The following is a 17,167-nucleotide window of genomic DNA, read 5'->3' on the forward strand; positions in this document are numbered from 1 at the left end:
AAACAAAAAGACAAAAATCAGAGACTATCTTTCAATTAAACTGTTCTTACTTTTGAATGTATTTTTTGAGTGGATGTGACTCAAGGTGTTTATTTTCTGAACTACTTTATTCTGATTTTAGATTCTTTGCTGGAATACAACAAATGTGTTGTAAAGAAAGAGCGGTTTTATTTCTATTTCATTCAATTGTTCCAGCCATTGCAAGACATAGGCTGTTGTTGCTGTTTGCCTCTCAGGAAAGTAGAGAATAGGTAAACTAAAGATATCATGTAATATTGTATTATATCCAGGAGGTTATTTTATAAAATATATCCCCGAATACAACCAACAATGTGAAAGAAAATATAAAACATCAAGCAAAGGACTGTGATGGAAGATTGTCTGAAAAATAGAGCACAGGGCTGACCAGGAGTCATCAAGTTAAATGTGTGCCAGCACATGAATCACATCACATAAACCCAACTAATAAACCTACCCAGCTTTGTGTTTACTCCCACACTCCTGCACTTATGGCTCTGGTGTCTGGAAAGGTTTTCACTGTTTCTTGTCCAAATGTATTCATAACCACTTTATGGACATTTGTTCTCATGTCAAAATTATCATGTGAATTCAACAGCTTTTGTTTCTCCCCAGTGTTTACCTCATTGTATATTCATTTGTAGACAGCAATCGCTTCCACTCTCAGCCTTGGTTTTGCTGGGCACAGCTTCTTTTCAAACAGGCTATCCTTTCCTCTGATCACCATACTAGTCACTCTTTGCACCTGTTTTAAAAGAAAAAAGTATTTGCACCCCAGTCATAAGGATTCAGAATTTCAGGTGATGTCTGACAAGCACCTTGGTCAATGTAATGAATACTCTCCTTGCTTCATTAAAAATGTTTTCCTCAATATATCTTTAAATTGTTTTTTCCTTTTCTGTGCTCTAAGTGCACTGGGGTTCATAGTAATTCTGTGACTGTTAAAACTATGTGTTTTTTCTCTCTGTCATTTCCCACTGATGAGCCTACAGTTCATAGCAGATACTTTTCATTAGTCCCTAAGTCCATGACCTTACAGCGCATGATCTTAAATTCCATCCCATTTCTATTACCCCAGTCTTCAAGGTCATTTAATTCTTCCTGTATAATATTCCAATCCTCCTCTGTATTCATGACATCTCCCAGTTTTGTATCATCATCAAATTAATTAGTACACTCCTACTTTTTCTGCCTAGGTCATTAAGGAAAATATTAAATAAAATTAATCCCCAGACCGATCCTAAAGGAACTCCGCTAGTAACTTTTCTCCAGGGAGAGAGAGAAATCCTTTCAACATAACTCACTCTCATCTCCTCTTCAGTCACTTCTTTACTTATCTTACAGTCCTGATACTTGTCCTTATCTTTTCCAATTTAACTAATAATTCCCCACGTAGTAATGTATCAAGCACTTTACTGAAGAGCAGAAAGGTTGAATCTATGGCATTTTCTCTATCTCAACAATCAAGATGTCATTAAAATAAAAGCAGTGAGATAACGAGTTGGTCTGCATGATTTTTTAAAAACAAATTCATGTTTCACTTAATCCCATTTCCCATTTTGATTTTTTTTTAATTCTCAAAGTCTTAATTTAGTTTTTGGTTCACACTTAGATTATCTTTAATTTCTATTTTATCCCTAGTGCACAGCAATTCTTGTGGTTATTTCACCCTCATATAACTGAGAAAGCTTTTGCCATCTGTTTAATTTGGTTTGCAAGGTCCGACTCTGTTTGACTTTAGCCAATGCTGTGTATCACTATCCTTATGAAATGCCAAGATGTACCTTTTTTTTTTTTTTTTGCTAAACTGTCCTTCCCCCACCTCCATTCCTTGTCAGGTATTTATTATTTCTGAGGTTGCAATGTACCTCCTAAGGCATACAGCCTTGCAAGTTAGTGCTCCTGGTTTGAGGCACATCACCTTGTTAGTCCAGTAATTACCTAGTAAAGAAATAACTTGAGTGAAAAATAACTGGACCTTCCCATTAGTGGCATTCATTTTGTTGTCTAGGCTGGGCATTAAATTGTTCCACAAAAATGAAATAAAGGATAGACTTTATCAAATATTTCAGTGGCTGTGCTGCATACCTGTGCTCTTGAGCACTTGTCCCATTACAGTTTCTTCTGCCCTCCTCATGATACAAAATCATTCAGTTTTACCTGCTATAACTGTTTCATAGTTCACCCCAAGTTTGCTGCATGTTGCTGCCATATTGTGCCTTTCTCCTGGCTTTTCAGAGAGATTGAAAACCAGCAACCCAGGAAAGCCTGAGTGCCAAAAATGGCAAAGGGCTTGCCAGTAGTTCCTGCAGCACTGGCAGCAGCTCTGCCACTGTGCTTCATTTCTGTGGGGATCCAAACATCACCACAACAGCATCAGTTACACCTTTGATTAATCTTTTGCTTGCTCAGGAAACTTATTTTATATCTATAAATTTAAAAATGTGTATACATACATGTGTATGTGTACATATATATACGTGTGTGCATAAATGTGTATATATACACACATGCATAACTGTCTGCAAATTTAAAACACATTTACTGAGATTTATTAGCAAAGAGATCAGCCAATATTGCAGTAGAAATGAACCATCATTTTAGGAAATAGTCATATCAAATATTAGTAGCCTTTTTTATTACTTGTTTGTTTATGGCTCACATTAGGATTTTTACTGTAACCATTATGTTACCTTGAGTTGTAAAAATGTCTAGGTTGAACACTGCTCATTGTTACTCTGTGACTAAAAGAGAGCTGCCTCTTTAAAGGCTGTCAGTTGACGTCACTGGTTCTTGCAAAGAGCAACACATCTACCTGGACATGCAAAAGCTCATAACAATCCCAGATGGCAGGAAACATCTAGCAGACATGTCAGAGAAAGATGACTTCTTATAAAGCCTTCCCAGTGACACTTGATTGGACATGAACCCTGTAAAACTCACTCAGTGAGCCAGAGTGTGTAGGTGCTTCCTCCTGTGCATTCTGGAATATACCTGAATTGGCAGAATTGCTTTATGCAAGTATAAATGAGCTTTAAGTACCCTTTCTTGGATGGAAAAGCAGTGGCAGATTTATAAGAGTGACAACCACACTATTTCAGAGCAGTGTGGAAGTGTTTTTGCATGGGGGTTTCAGGTGCCATCAAGAAATAGGAATTATGGAATCAACCACTAGTAGCCCATGTCATTAAAATCCTTGAAGACTTTGATGCTGGGAATTGTTTTCCCTACATTTATGTTTCTGCCCATAGTGGTGTTATCCCTGTTCTCTTTATTACCTTCTCCATGTTTGAATTCAGCATGTGCACCTACATTTTCCAGCATTTCCTTACACAGCTGCTGTCCTAAGCAGTTGTATAAAGTTTCTGTAACTGCTTAAAAGCTATTCTGTTTCAGCAGGATCTCAGTGACAATGTCAGGCTGTTTATGCAGTAAAAAGTATTGGTACGAGATGCATTATGTTCTATGATTCAAAGTTAATATCGCCAAATACAAGACAATGAATTTTTGGGGGAGAGTCTCCAGAAGTGTGCATTTATTTCACTTAGCATTTTTTTAAAATTTATTCTTGGCTTTCAGTTGGATTACATGTAGAAGAAGACACCGTGAATATTTATGTTCTTAAGCTATAGAAAAGCCAGTGTACTACAGATCAAACGGAAGGATCTCCTAATAAAAGTGCAGAATGAAGCATGCTGGCTAGACCAAATTTCCCATAACTGTTTCTTGGCTCCAGCACTTGTGATCTGCTAGAGAAAAGCAGAGACAGTGGCATGCATTAAGTAATCTTGCCTTCTCTTCTCCTGCGTTCTGGATTTTACTGGCCTATGAACTTTCTAAACTGATGCTGTCTTCAGGTCATCTTGTTTAAGAACCATTGATGAACAAACAGTACATGACTCTACCTTGCTGCTTTTTCTATCATTCATAGTTTTCTGTAGAAGTGAAGTCAATTTTAAATCTAAAAGGCTCATTTGCTGTGGGGGCCTTGCACCTCATGTTGTGAAAAAGAGTGAATGATGATTTCTAGTCTGCATTCTGATATCATTCATGGTTTTTCATAGTTTTCTTTCTTATCTCTCTTCTGATGTGGCTCTTGCAAATGAAGAGTCATAATCTGCTCAAACACACAGGAAAGCAGTTCCATTCTTTCTGTCTCTCTTGTAATCCTTTTCTAGTTCTCCTATATCTTTTTGGGGATGGGAAGATAATACTGAACACAGTACTCATGATGTTGTGGTTTTACAGCAGGTTTGTGCAGGATCTCAGTAATTTTTTCCCTACTTATTAATGCTATTAACGCTTAAAAATAAATTTTAATTTTGACCATTACTGATGTTTTCAGATAATCATATGCATTTTTACTCCAAGACTTCTTACTCGAACATTTTGCAAGCCATTTTTGCATAGGCCTAAAGTTACTTTTCTCCGTAAGTATTACAATACTTTAACAGTCACTAAGAATGGGATTCCATTTCCCAAACATAGGAATCCAGTGTCACAGCCAAGGACAGGCTGTGTGTCTGACTTGTGCCACCATCACATGGCTATGTCAAGTACCCTCTCAAATGACCCTAGATATCATTTTTCAAGTAACTGGAACACACCCTGACTGTCTTGTGCCATTTTGTCCCTCACTTGGCTAGGAAATCATATTCCAAACCTTCACAGCCACCTGTAGGTCTGTCAACCTTAAATAATTTTTTATTACCTGCAAAGAGTAGCACTGTCTAAATCATCCACCTCCCTTTATAAGTTATGGATGAATATACAGACTGCACAAATCCTCTCTGCTTCTCTCAGCAATCTCTCTTAACTGTGAAAATAGCTGTTTTATTCCTGCCCCCTGTCTCCTATTTGTATGCAATTATTAATCCAAGCCATTTTCTCTCTTAAGAACTTTGTTTCTTAGAGAGATTTTGGGTTAGAGATCCTTTATAAGGCTTTTTGAAACCCCAGATGTAGTATTTTGATCACACAGTCTTAATTCACACTGTTCATTGACCTCCTACAAAACTGTATTTATTCTCATAGAAACTGCATTCATACTAACTTACCTGGTACCAAAGTTAAACTTCAGCATCTTCTCCATTGAATTTATCTGGAGAAACAGCATCTGATCCTTACAATTAGATCCTGTTGATTTTATCTTATTTGTTCCAAAATCTTCTCTATTGATTCTTCAGTTCAAAATAGCTTCTTATATTCACATCCTGTAAGAGTGAACCTGGAAGAGAAGAATCTCCTGATTGCCTTAGTGCTAAATGCTGATTCCAAACTTTAATTTGTCTTTCCTGCTGTGACCTGATTTTACTTAAATGCTTCATTTATACTTTCAGCATTGAGCTCCAGGAACTCCTTTCAGGACTTTCAGCAGACTTTGTTGCACCCCTTATATTGTATGAACAGACAATAAAGTAGGTTTAATGTGTCTATCCAACTACACCTTTACAAACCACTCCCAGCATACACTTTCTATTGGTACCAAATTTAATTTAGGAAAAATGAGATCGAACTAGATTTGTGGATAGCAATGGAAAAGTGTTTTATTGATAGAGAAACCTGCCCAGTCTTAATGTAAGACAGAAGGAGATACTAATTTTCAGTATGTCACAAACCTATTGTCTTTGATCTAACCCTCTTTAAAAGATCTTGTTTCTTCCTCATATAACACTATCATTTATATATATTCAGTGCCAGCCATCCACTGCCTGTATTGCAAATTAAAAAGAAAAAAAACAGAACTGCATGCATTTCCACTCTTCAGAAGGCTGAAAAATGCCTATTAATTATATATCAACCACGTGGATGCAACTGTAGACATAGAGTAAAAAAGGAGTTTCATGGTAGGCATTACATCTACTGAACTGAAGGGATATTTAAATCCCAGTTGTCGAAAGAATGGGGAATGAAGTGTCTAGTGCCTGTAATATCTCATTGAAATGAACAATACTGTGCACTTACAGAAGGGGAGAGAAAATTGCTTGGACAGGTAATATGAGTTCCAGACATGCTAGTGATTGCTTTGCTTTGCCATTTCTGGAGTGTCAAGTTTTCAAATCAGTATTATTCACCTCTAATTAATAATATCAATACCCTGAACCCACATTTTTCTGTAATTGCTTTTTCGTGTGTCTTTTCCATATGTGTTCACCCTAAGACAGTATGTAGGCATAAGAGGCCTAAATCATTTGTAGTTCAGCAAAGACCTTAAGCTGTGCTTTTCAAGTTTTATTAACAACAAGTTCCAGTTCCATACTGATTTTCCTGCTGTGCATACAAAAACGCCAAGAGCATTTTTGGTGGATATTAACAAATTTAAACAGCACAAACCCAATCCTACATTTTACAGATAATTAGACCATCTGAAATAATTTTGAAAAGGTGGTTTCTTTTGTGATCTGTGAGTAATTCACTTTCATGGACACATATCCCTTCTTAGAAATGGCTAGGGTAATTTACACATTACAAGGCTTCTAGACATAGTTGGCCACTTATCCAGTGCTAATAAATTGAAAATGTGTGTGCATGATTTAACAGAGAAAGGAAGATGTGAGTGTAATGCAGGTAATTGCTGAACTACAGTTCTGCTTCTGACAGCTAAAGAATACATGAATAGAGCTATCTGGAGGACACAAGTTACTTTAAATCAGCTTTCAAAATGTTTATTTTTCTTCTAACTATTTGGAAACAATCACATGACTATTTTTGAGAAAATGCTTTGTGACAAAATGTCTGTTTCCAAGCAAAATGATTCTAGGTGTTCAAGTGTAAGGCTGTGCATGGGGAGAAGGTGCAGGAGCATATTCCTCCTCCTTCAACATCCATATTGGACTTCAGAGAAAAAGCAAGCCTTCCTGTAAAAAACAGGTAGATTGTATTGCAAAATGTTTTGCTTTCAATAAAAGACTGTTTTCTTTTTAAAATAATATCTGCTATAGCTCATTTATGCCAGGATTTTCCTGTCACCAGCCAGTGGCTAAATTAGTGTATCATTTCCAATGCCTGACTTCACAAAATGTATCTTCTAGATTTGATTCCCAGTTACTGGGAACAAACCTCTGTAGTTTCACCAAGACCTCTAGTTTTGAAGACCTCTGCTTCAAAGGATAAACCGTCCATTCTTTATCAAGGTCTCCTTTCTACCTCTGCCAGTGCTAGGTATTTTGCAAGGTTTGTTACAAAATCTGTGGGGAAAACAAGAGCCTGAGAGCTCTTAACAGAGGTGGAATTTTGTTTCCTCTTTTTTTTTTTATATGTATTTTTTCTTTGCTCCTACAACCCCTGTTTGTTTGTTTCTTGTACTGTTTGAAGCTGGATTTCTCCCATCCCAACTGGTTTTTAATCAGACATGTATGAAAAAACACAAGAGTAGAATTAAAACTCTCAAGCAGGAAAACAGAGAAAGAAATTGAGCTGTGAGGAGCAAATGTCACAATTAAAGTACTACAATCTTATAAGTTCTGTAACTCTGAAGTCAGCTTGAAAGTGAGTCACAGCTAACAGCGGAGAATTTGAGTTGTAATTACTGAAAGTCTGAGCGAATATAAGCATTACTGTTCTTATTAAAATAAACAACATTAGCCACAGTTAAGAGAAATAGGGGGAAAAAAAGCCAAAATGCATAGACATTCTTATCTTTATTTTTTTGTTTGTTTGCCTTTTTTTTTTTAAAATAAGAAATTTCTTCAAGTATGAGCCCAGGATTCAGTCTCTGCTCAAATTACGGAGATCAGGAGAAATGACCATGAGGCTGGATCATGTTATAAAGGTATGAAAGGGGTGTAAAAAGCTGGAGACTTAACACAGCAGTTTATATATTCCTGTTTAAAAGCAAATACTTATCAGAAGAAACAACATTTTTTTGCTTGCTGTCTAAAACCACTCTTGTTAAGAATTGTAGAACTAAAATTTATAGTTATTGATTTTCAGTTTCAAAGCACTAGTAGCTGAAACAGTCTACAACCACTTGATGCGGAGCTGACAAAGTATTTCAAACACAGCTCAGCCCCTCCTGCTTTCCTTCTTAATTCAGACATTCTGGAAATTGTGTCATTATTAACACTCCTCCTATTCTGCTCCACATCTCTGGTGGGTTCAGATCTTCCTGCTGCCCGTTCAACAAGTCACACCAGCCACTGACATCAGAATCAGCCCTCAGCAGCCCAGCACTACCTTGGAAAGTGGATGCCATTATTACCATTGATCACCAATGGAGCAGGACATCTGTGAAAAGACGTTTAACTCTTCAGTATTGCCTCAGTTCATGACAGTTCCTTTTCTGTCTCCTGATATTTTATTACAGCAGAGTCATTTTAATTGGCACATGCTGGTGGAAACAAAACTGCACCTGTTGAAGGCCAGATTCTAGCACTCCTGCTCAGGTGGTACAAGTCCCTTGTTCTGGAGTGTGTCCATTGAAATCAAGGGATCTGCCCAATTGTCAGAGGTTCATAGGAACACATTGTTCTGATAGGTATTCACTTCTATTCCATAATATGCTTTAAAAATACACACTGTACAAACCATTAAAAAAAACCCTATTAAAGTAAGTTTTGCCATAATAGAGCAGGGAAGCAGCAGGAAGGGAACAAAGGGCTACCCAGCACGACACTTATGCTAGCAAACACCAATTCACACCTGTTAACTACTGTGAATAAAATCTTTGGAATCAGTTCCTCAAAAAACTCAAAGAAAGAAAGGAAAACTGTTCGCCATGAAAGAAAATGGGAACCTCAGGTGTGCCACTGAAAGCTTACAGAGTTGGATCAGCATTTATAATCAGTCACTTCTGAGACTACCTGAAGGAACGTAAGGAGAGGACTTGGCAGGTATACAAAGTACACACAAGCAAAGAAGAATTGTTCTTTGCAATTTTGAAGTGAAATGGAACATAACCCCACCATGTCCCAACAAAGATACAACGTTCTGAAGTAAAAATTCAGCCAGAGCTTTGGTCCTGGGAGATAATTATAAGGCTGCCTGACCTAGCTGACCCAACTTAATGAAATGAGTATGTCTGAACTGAAGAGAAAAGAAAAATATACAGTGAGCATCAAAATGGGGTTCCTGATCTGTCACTGCTATTCAGATTCTTGTGAAAAGAGATGTGTCATTGTCAAAGGCTTTTCCATTAATGGATGCCAGTCTTCTCAGCTATAGGCAAGCAAGCAGAGTATAGAAACATAAATGGACAAATTCTCATCCCATTTATATGTCCACAAACCTGGTGACAGTTGCCTGAAAACTGTCACTAAAAACTGAAATGATTGTATTTAGGACATCTGCTTAAGATGAGTGTTTGTTAGTGTTACTTATCAATCTAAAGCCCAATTACACATCCTTACTTTTGTGAGGATTGTGCATTTGGGCAATATTTCATCAACATGAATAAGTAGGACAAATCTGCCTCCTCATTATTAACAGTATTTCAGTATTTGGAACAGAATGCTATTTCATAGAGACCTCAGATTATTGAAGAACCTAGGGCCTTATATCTTACATATGTTAAATCTGCTTTACGTTAGCCAAGGTCCCAAAGCAAACTTAAACTAGAAAAATCCAGCTGTGGGAAGTTTGGCTTGGTGAGTTTTCTACTGGTATGGGGCTGCCTTCCCAATCACTGTTGCAGTAGCACACCACTGAGAAAGGATGATATGGCTTGCATAACCACAACCCAGCAATTCTTGGTTCCCCACACAGCCCAAAGGGCCTGTTCATGGATGACACAGCATAAATCCTGAGGTTGAATCCCATTTTCCTTATTTACACAAACATGTAGTCTTAAACAAGGGACGCTTTAGCAGGCAAGAACAAGGTACAGTACTTAAAGTGCAAATTCAGTTCAGCAGAACTCCAACTGCAGCATGTCAACCTCACGGGCTTTTCTCTCAAACAGTGCTCCTAAGTTCTCCACAGAAGGAAATTTGCTGAACTACATCTTTCTGAACTTTAAAAAGTCCTGATTCTAAGCTGAATGAGGGAGTAAATGAATGAGTAACTTCAGTGAAGACAAGGAGTGGACCTGGTCTGTGCTAGGAGAGCTACAGGGAATCCAGCCAACACAGTCATGACAAGAAATTGTTCCTGCATTTTTTTTTAAAACTCTTTTGTTGTAAGAACATTATCCATCTCAGTGGCTTTATTCTCAGCAGCAAACCTTAGACTGGTCTTTGAGAACTCTCTTGTATGGATGTATAAAGGAAGCAAACCAGAACAATCAAACCTAAGGTTTACTTTTTAAGATATTTCTGAGCTATCTTTTTACTGTCAGCCCCCCCTTCACCCTTTTCCCAAGTCAGTTTCATTCCCATCTTTTTCTCCCTGGCTGATTCCCTCACAGCAGGCAGAGAGGCACCACTTCTGGGCAACTCCTGCTGTGCATCACTTGTTCCCCTAGAGTCTTTTTCTTGAAGCTCCTTTGCCTCCCCAGACCTAAAAGAGCATTTACTCCTGCCACAGCTACTTTGGCCTCAATTTCCATTCTTCTGTGTCATTTAGTGGTTGGCTACAATGAAAGCTCATTTGGTTGTCTATTCTAAATAATTTTAGATTCAGTCCTCTGATCTGACCTGGATCTTGTGTTTTAAGATTCCTTCCTTTCTTTCCCTAGCAATTAATGAAGCTTTTCAAATTGCCTCATGTGGTATAACATCATAATGTGCCTTAGTTTTGCCAAAAAAGTATCTAAAAAAATTAGTGTTTAGCTGTTAAATATTTCCTGTTTTCCTTATTACTTCTTTGAAACTATGAGCATCTGGGAAATTATGCTGTTCCCATTCTGGTAAGGCAGACCCTTAATAGACTGACTCATGTAATCTCACAAACTCAGGTTCAGACTTACATTCAAACTGGAAACTCACATCTCTGGTAAATATATAAACCAAAACCAAAAAAAGCTATGGGAAACTCCTGATCTTTTTATACCTTCAATTGTGACTACACACTTCTTTAGACAATTTGAGGAACTGTAGATGAAGAAAGGAATGAAGTTCAGTGGATGTTTTTCAGGTGCATGGTTGTTGTTTTATTGTTTACTGGATACTCTAGACTAGAAGAGTAGTCATGGACTAGTTCTGAGACAATTCCTCTAAGCCTACATAATTTTACAATCTCTGCCTCATTCAGCTCCTCATCCTTCCTGGCTACACGCACATGCTTTCCACTTGTACAAAGTTTTGCTGAGGAAAAAATAAACTGATTTTTTAAAGGAGTCCTGGAAGAAAATCTGGGACAGTGGTGAGAGAGAAGTCCCAACCTAAATGGAGACAAAAGGACTATTAGTCACACATTTGTGAGTGGATCAGGCAGCAGAGGAGTGTACGCCAGACTAGACAGTCATTTCAGGCTCTACTTAGGTGTAGTTCCTAGATTTAGTTTCCTAAGACATGAGCACATCAACAGTACAACACATCCTTGGCACTTCTGCAAGACAAAATTGCACTATTGTCTTTGACCTTGGTGTAATCAGGGTTTGTCTTTGAGGTGAGGCCAAAATGCTTCCTAATATCCACAGAAATTTTTTCTTCCCCTGCACAGTCCCTTTACATGATTCGACTTAATTATGTCCTTAGTTAACATTTTTCTTGACTACTTGTAAGGCCAGTATCATAAGCTGTTTCTAGGTAGAGTGATGTTTCTTTAGTCTTCACAACACTTCTTTCACAGGTGTTAACATTTTTTTTTCTCAGGAAATATAAAAAAACCCCAGTTGACTAAATTGTATGAAGTAAATTAACTGGGACAAATAAGCTAAAGTAATTTAAGGAAGAATGTAAAAAATGACCTTCAAGAACAGCTTCAAAAAAAAATGTCTTTCCTGACTAAATGTTTGAGAAAACCACCAATATGTCCTTTCTGTACTGCAAGACTCAAAAGGCAAAATACAACCATAGTAAACTTTAATAGTATACACAGCAAAGCTGAATATCCTGCACTGTCATCACTATATTAATGGAACCATATGATATTAATTTTAAGAAGTCTACGAAAATTAACATTACATTTTTATTAGCAGATTACTCAAATGATTTATAATTTGGAGGTCTCTCTAGTACTGCTGAAAATTTTTCCATTAATTTCACTGGGCACAACAGCATACAATGACACAAAGTGTTTCTCTCATTTACTTACACTTCTCACAAGGTTGTGTAATCTTTTAATTCTGTCACCAGATAGATCTCCTTTCTTTTAGCCCTTAGGACTCTACTACACAATTTCTTGAACTTGCTTGTCTGAGGGAGCAAAAGTGAAAAAGCGTCAATATCATTGTTTCAAATTTTGAAAATACCTTACACTTGCAACTCCTCCTTTTCACGTTAAAAAGATATTGTTTTGCAGAAACTTTTTTTTTTTAAGTTCTCAAAAATAAGACCTTCCAGGCTCAAAACCTAAAGACAAGACACTCTCACAGTGCAAAGTTACTGCTGATAATTTTTATCAGAACAGGAAGTGGCATTGGCAAATTGATTTAATTAGTCAGGCCTGGCTATATATCGGGGAGTCTATGCTTGCATATCCTTTTTTTTACACCAGTGCTTCTTTTGGATTCTTAGATAAAAGAGTATAAAGTGGGCATTCTCCACTTGATGCAATTTCACTATACAGTGATTCCCATCAATGTATAATTAAAAGTGGATTTCCTTTTCCCTGTTTGGCTGAGGTGGGGGAGGGTCTGCATAAACCTGGTTGATGTGAAGTGAACAAAGAGAACTTTCATGAGTTCTCCTGCAAACAGTCTATCAGTTACAATTCCTAGTGTTCACACTGCTGCACTGTTCAAAAGGAGCTCTAAAAAAAAAAGTCAAGCAGGGGGTCCAAGAAAAATTCAACCCGCATGCCAACTAAGGGAAAGAAAGAGAAGGCAGGGAAAAAAAAACCTAGCTTTTGTTGTAAAAAGAACTAATGAAGCTGCTCTTAGAACTGTCCATGGTGACACAACAAGTCTGTGCACCCACACACATTGTGCGAATGCCAGTCACCCACGGTAATGAGAAAAGGAAACACTGTGGGCAAAGGAAATATATGAATACATTGCTTTTATGGTTTAACTGTAGGGAATCTCAACGCTGGCCCACAATATCTTGTGCCAACTGCCAAAAGTGGTAAAGTAATACATAAGGTTGTCTACTTATATTTTTCTTACAGACAAGATGGACTGGTGGGGGGTAAAATCCCATTATCATTATAAATTGCTAATTAAATAATTATCAATTAGATGGGCAGACAGAACTCATTCCAATGAATTCCTTAGAGGGCTTTCAGTAAAGAAAAACAGTAATTTTGATTATTTTTTTTTATCCATACTTCCTGCCTAGGGGCTCTAAATAGAGATGATATATGGTGTATCCCACGTTAGACTTTTGCACAGTATATCCCACGTTAGAGCTCAGGGACAAACACTGAACTTTGGAGCATATATAGATCTTTTTTCAGTTTTTCAGATAAATGGCCTTAATTTCATTATATTAATTAGAAACCCAGGGTTATTTCCTAAGGAATAAAAAGAATACTTTCTAGAGTTTTATGTGGCTTTGAGAAATCACTTTTTTTCCAAGTAACCGATATTATTTTCTAATATGTCATTGCATTTTCTTTACCCTTCTTTGCATAGCCTAGAATTTTATTTGAAATAAAATATCAAAATGTTAATATAGATAAATATACAGATGCGAGGTATGACCGAACACACCATGAGGAGTATTTTTAATGAACTTTGCTCTATTCATTAACACCAAAACAAATGCAAAATTACCCTATGCCTGTAGGTTTTAGCTGTGAAATTTTCAGATCAGACCCTTGGGCAGAAATACTGCTATCACAGTGCTCAGCAATAGAAATGACCCTGTCCCTTCCTGTACCCTTTACTTGTGTGAGTAATCTTTCCTGAGGAGAGGGGTCCCACTGGCTTTAATAAAATTTACTCAGCTATAACCAGTAATTACTCACATGTGCACAGAGCAGTTGTACCCACACTTTTCTTGTCCTAAATGAGTTTTCCAAGACAACTGAAAACTATAATAATGGACAACTGCTATTTTGGAAAGCCTCAGTTGTCTGTGACAAAGAATATTTTCTAGGAGCAAAAGTTCTGCAGACTGAACCAAAGAGTCACACTAATGTTTGGGACACAGTTTTCATTGCCAGCAAACACCAACAAAAAAGTAAGGAACGGAAATGGTAACAAGAAGGATGGACTTTTAATTCCAAAGCCAGGAACATTTAAATATGAATGGGGCTGACTGCAGTCCTCTATCTTTTGTCAGGAATTATGAAGCTCTGGAACTCCTTTTGTTGCCTTCTTTGTTAACTGTATGAGGCCGAAAAGAGTTAGATGACTTGTTTCATTTTCAAGCCCCATCACAATGAGGTTCTCAAAACTAAATGCTGATAGATACACGAATATGCTGAAGGGTTTATAAAGGAGAGGAAAACCTTCTTTTTTCGAGTCATCTGTCACTGGATGACTTACCAGGGACAATCATCATTAAAAACAAACAGCAAGTTAGATTCTTAAGGTTTAGAAAGGAGAACTGAGTTACAGTATAAAATTAAAATATCATTATAGAAATATATTTGAGAACAAAATCAAGTGATATAAAGTATCTTTAGCTATGTGCACATTTTTTCCTTCTTATTTTGCTATTTTTCAGTGTTAAGTTTCCGGGAGATCACAGAATCCCAAGGGTAGTTCCTCATGGTGATGTTTTCTAATGTGATTTACTTTGAGGAATACTTAATGGAGAAAGGTGCCTACTACATTTTGTTATTGAGTTTTTGTTCGTGGTTCAGGATTGATCCACTTGAGTCTTTCAGCAGGGAGCAGTTTTCCAGTGTGGCACAGCACGACTCCAAATCAATAAGGTTAATAGATGTGGTGGCCACATAGTCAGAGGTGATGTGCCTGGCATTTTCCGTGCCAATGAAGAAAATTTCTGATGACGAGATGTCATTTTTGTGCCGGCAGTAATGTCACCCTGATTACCTAGAGCACATAGCCAGTTAGTAAGTTAGCCAGACTGTAAATGGCCCATTAATCTGAATTAGCTTTACAGGAACTGTTTCAAAAAATTTTGCTTGCACCCAAATTACTGGCCTCTCTGTGATTCTTGAAATGCCAACAGCCCACTTGTTATATGAAAACAACATTGCTGTGTAAAAGTGACTAAATGGGAATGGCTAGCCTGTAACTTTACTGAGTATTTTAAACTCTCAACAATGCACTATAAAACCAGCAAAATGCCAGTCTTAAAAAAAAAAAAAAAAAAAAAGAGTTGCAAGTTTTTTTAAAAAATAAGTATATGAGCAGAGAGGAAAAAAATACAATGCAAAATACCACTGGAAAAAAAAAAAAAGTAATAATGTTGTTGTCAAATTTACTGATATAATGAGAATGTGATGTGTTGGTCTTCCTGCCGTTCTCATTTTCTCTGACTTGATAAAATATGCAAACTCTTTAACAGTGCCTCCCAGAGCATTAATGGGTACACATTCCCAGATGGCCTGCATTGTGAACAAAGTGTTGGACTGGACTGGAAAGAGAAATCTGTTTAATATTCCAATATCTAAATGTCAGGAAGGTGTAATTCTGAGTGCCACTGAAAGATGAGCTTAACAGAATACAATTTATGGTGACTTCAGTTAACAAATGGCATTAAGGGGAGGATTTCCATAATTAAATCATTAACTAATATGAAATATTGATCTCCTCTCTGATATTACTGTATTACCACTTGTCAGATTTTCACATACCTCAAGGGCACTCAGTGCAGTCCCTATCAGCAGCAACAATAATTTACATTATGATAACACTGTCAAGCCCTATCAAGCACAAAGAACAGAGCAAGGTACTGTGTGTACCAAACCATCCCTGTCCCAAAGAGTTCACAGAAAAAAAACTGAAGAAGAATAATAGGATGGGTGCAAGGGAAGTCTGCAAGCAGATTGGATAAAGTGATGGTTTGTATTAGGAGGCTCCTTCCACACTGGCTTCCTTCCACTCTCTCTACTGCTTGGTAACAGTTTTGGAGTGGATCATCTCTACTTCAGCTTTTCCTCACCATCTTTACAGTGCTTCTAGATAGCTGCTTATCTGAAGAGCTAAACTCTTTCGCAATTTACATCAAGAACTCTCATTTTCTAACAGCAAGAGTTTGGATTTTTTTTTAGCTGCACTTTATATATTAGTGTCGTCCAAGAGAAGTTGAGTATGCACCATGGAAGCAATACAGCACATTAAATGCCAATTTTACTTATATTCCAGTATGCTCATTAAACACGTTAAATAGTGGAACATATTAAGTTAACTTGAAAATATGGAAAAACTGCAAGACGCAAGATTAAAAAAAGAATACACTGAAAAGATCCCCCTTAATTGAGTTGTAATCAGTTAGCATTGATCATTAGTCCTTTCTTTTATCAGCATGATGAAGATAATGATGATAATGATGACAATGATGCAATGTGCAGCATTTGGATCATAAAGAAAGGATGAAAATTTGCTTAGATATTTGATGATAATTCTTGAAGGTGATAGAGGTTGCACAACAGCATCTATTACTCTCAAATTCATAATAGATCTTGAAAATAAGTTGAATAAGCAAAATTTCACCTTCTTTTGTTATACTTTTCCAGATCAACATTCAAAGAATTGGTCTACTCTGTGCTAAAATTGAAAGGGGCCATATTTTGGAAAAATGCTCTAAAAATATATATTGTTTTCTACCTCAATCTTTCAGCAGGAAAGCAGTTCTTTTGCCAGTTAAACATTCAAAAATCATGTCTCATTTGAATAAATTAACATATTTTGTGGCAAAAATTAATTCCAAGGAAGGAACAATAAATAGGAAAGCAATTTAAATTGTGTATTTTACAGGGGAGGGGAAAAAAAAAGGAAACCCAACATTGTCACGCGTATGACAGCTCAGCTAATTTGATAGGCTTTGATGTTAATTTAGGGTTTACTTTAATTTCAAAACATATTTTTTCACTTAATAAGGGAAACAAAAGAAACTTTCAACCAGTTTGTTATCTGGGAATGTTTTGGCTTCTCAAATGTGAGAACATGATTGTTTTTATTTCCAGGAGGAGATAATAACACTGAAGCAATAAAAAAGAGTCAAGGCAGCTTGCACAGCACAGGAAGTTCACA

General features: G+C 36.9%; 1 long non-coding RNA gene across 1 annotated transcript; it reads right to left on the reverse strand.

The window, feature by feature from the left end:
- Nucleotides 1–646: 646 nt before the first annotated feature.
- Nucleotides 647–12,237, reverse strand: LOC139828615 (uncharacterized). The gene is made up of 3 exons (XR_011740424.1): nucleotides 12,151–12,237; nucleotides 5,076–5,245; nucleotides 647–763 (listed from the first exon to the last, which is right to left on the reverse strand). It is a non-coding gene; the product is annotated as an uncharacterized lncRNA (long non-coding RNA).
- Nucleotides 12,238–17,167: the final 4,930 nt, after the last annotated feature.

Source organism: Patagioenas fasciata, chromosome 9, assembly GCF_037038585.1.
Source record: "Patagioenas fasciata isolate bPatFas1 chromosome 9, bPatFas1.hap1, whole genome shotgun sequence".
Classification (NCBI taxonomy): domain Eukaryota; kingdom Metazoa; phylum Chordata; class Aves; order Columbiformes; family Columbidae; genus Patagioenas; species Patagioenas fasciata.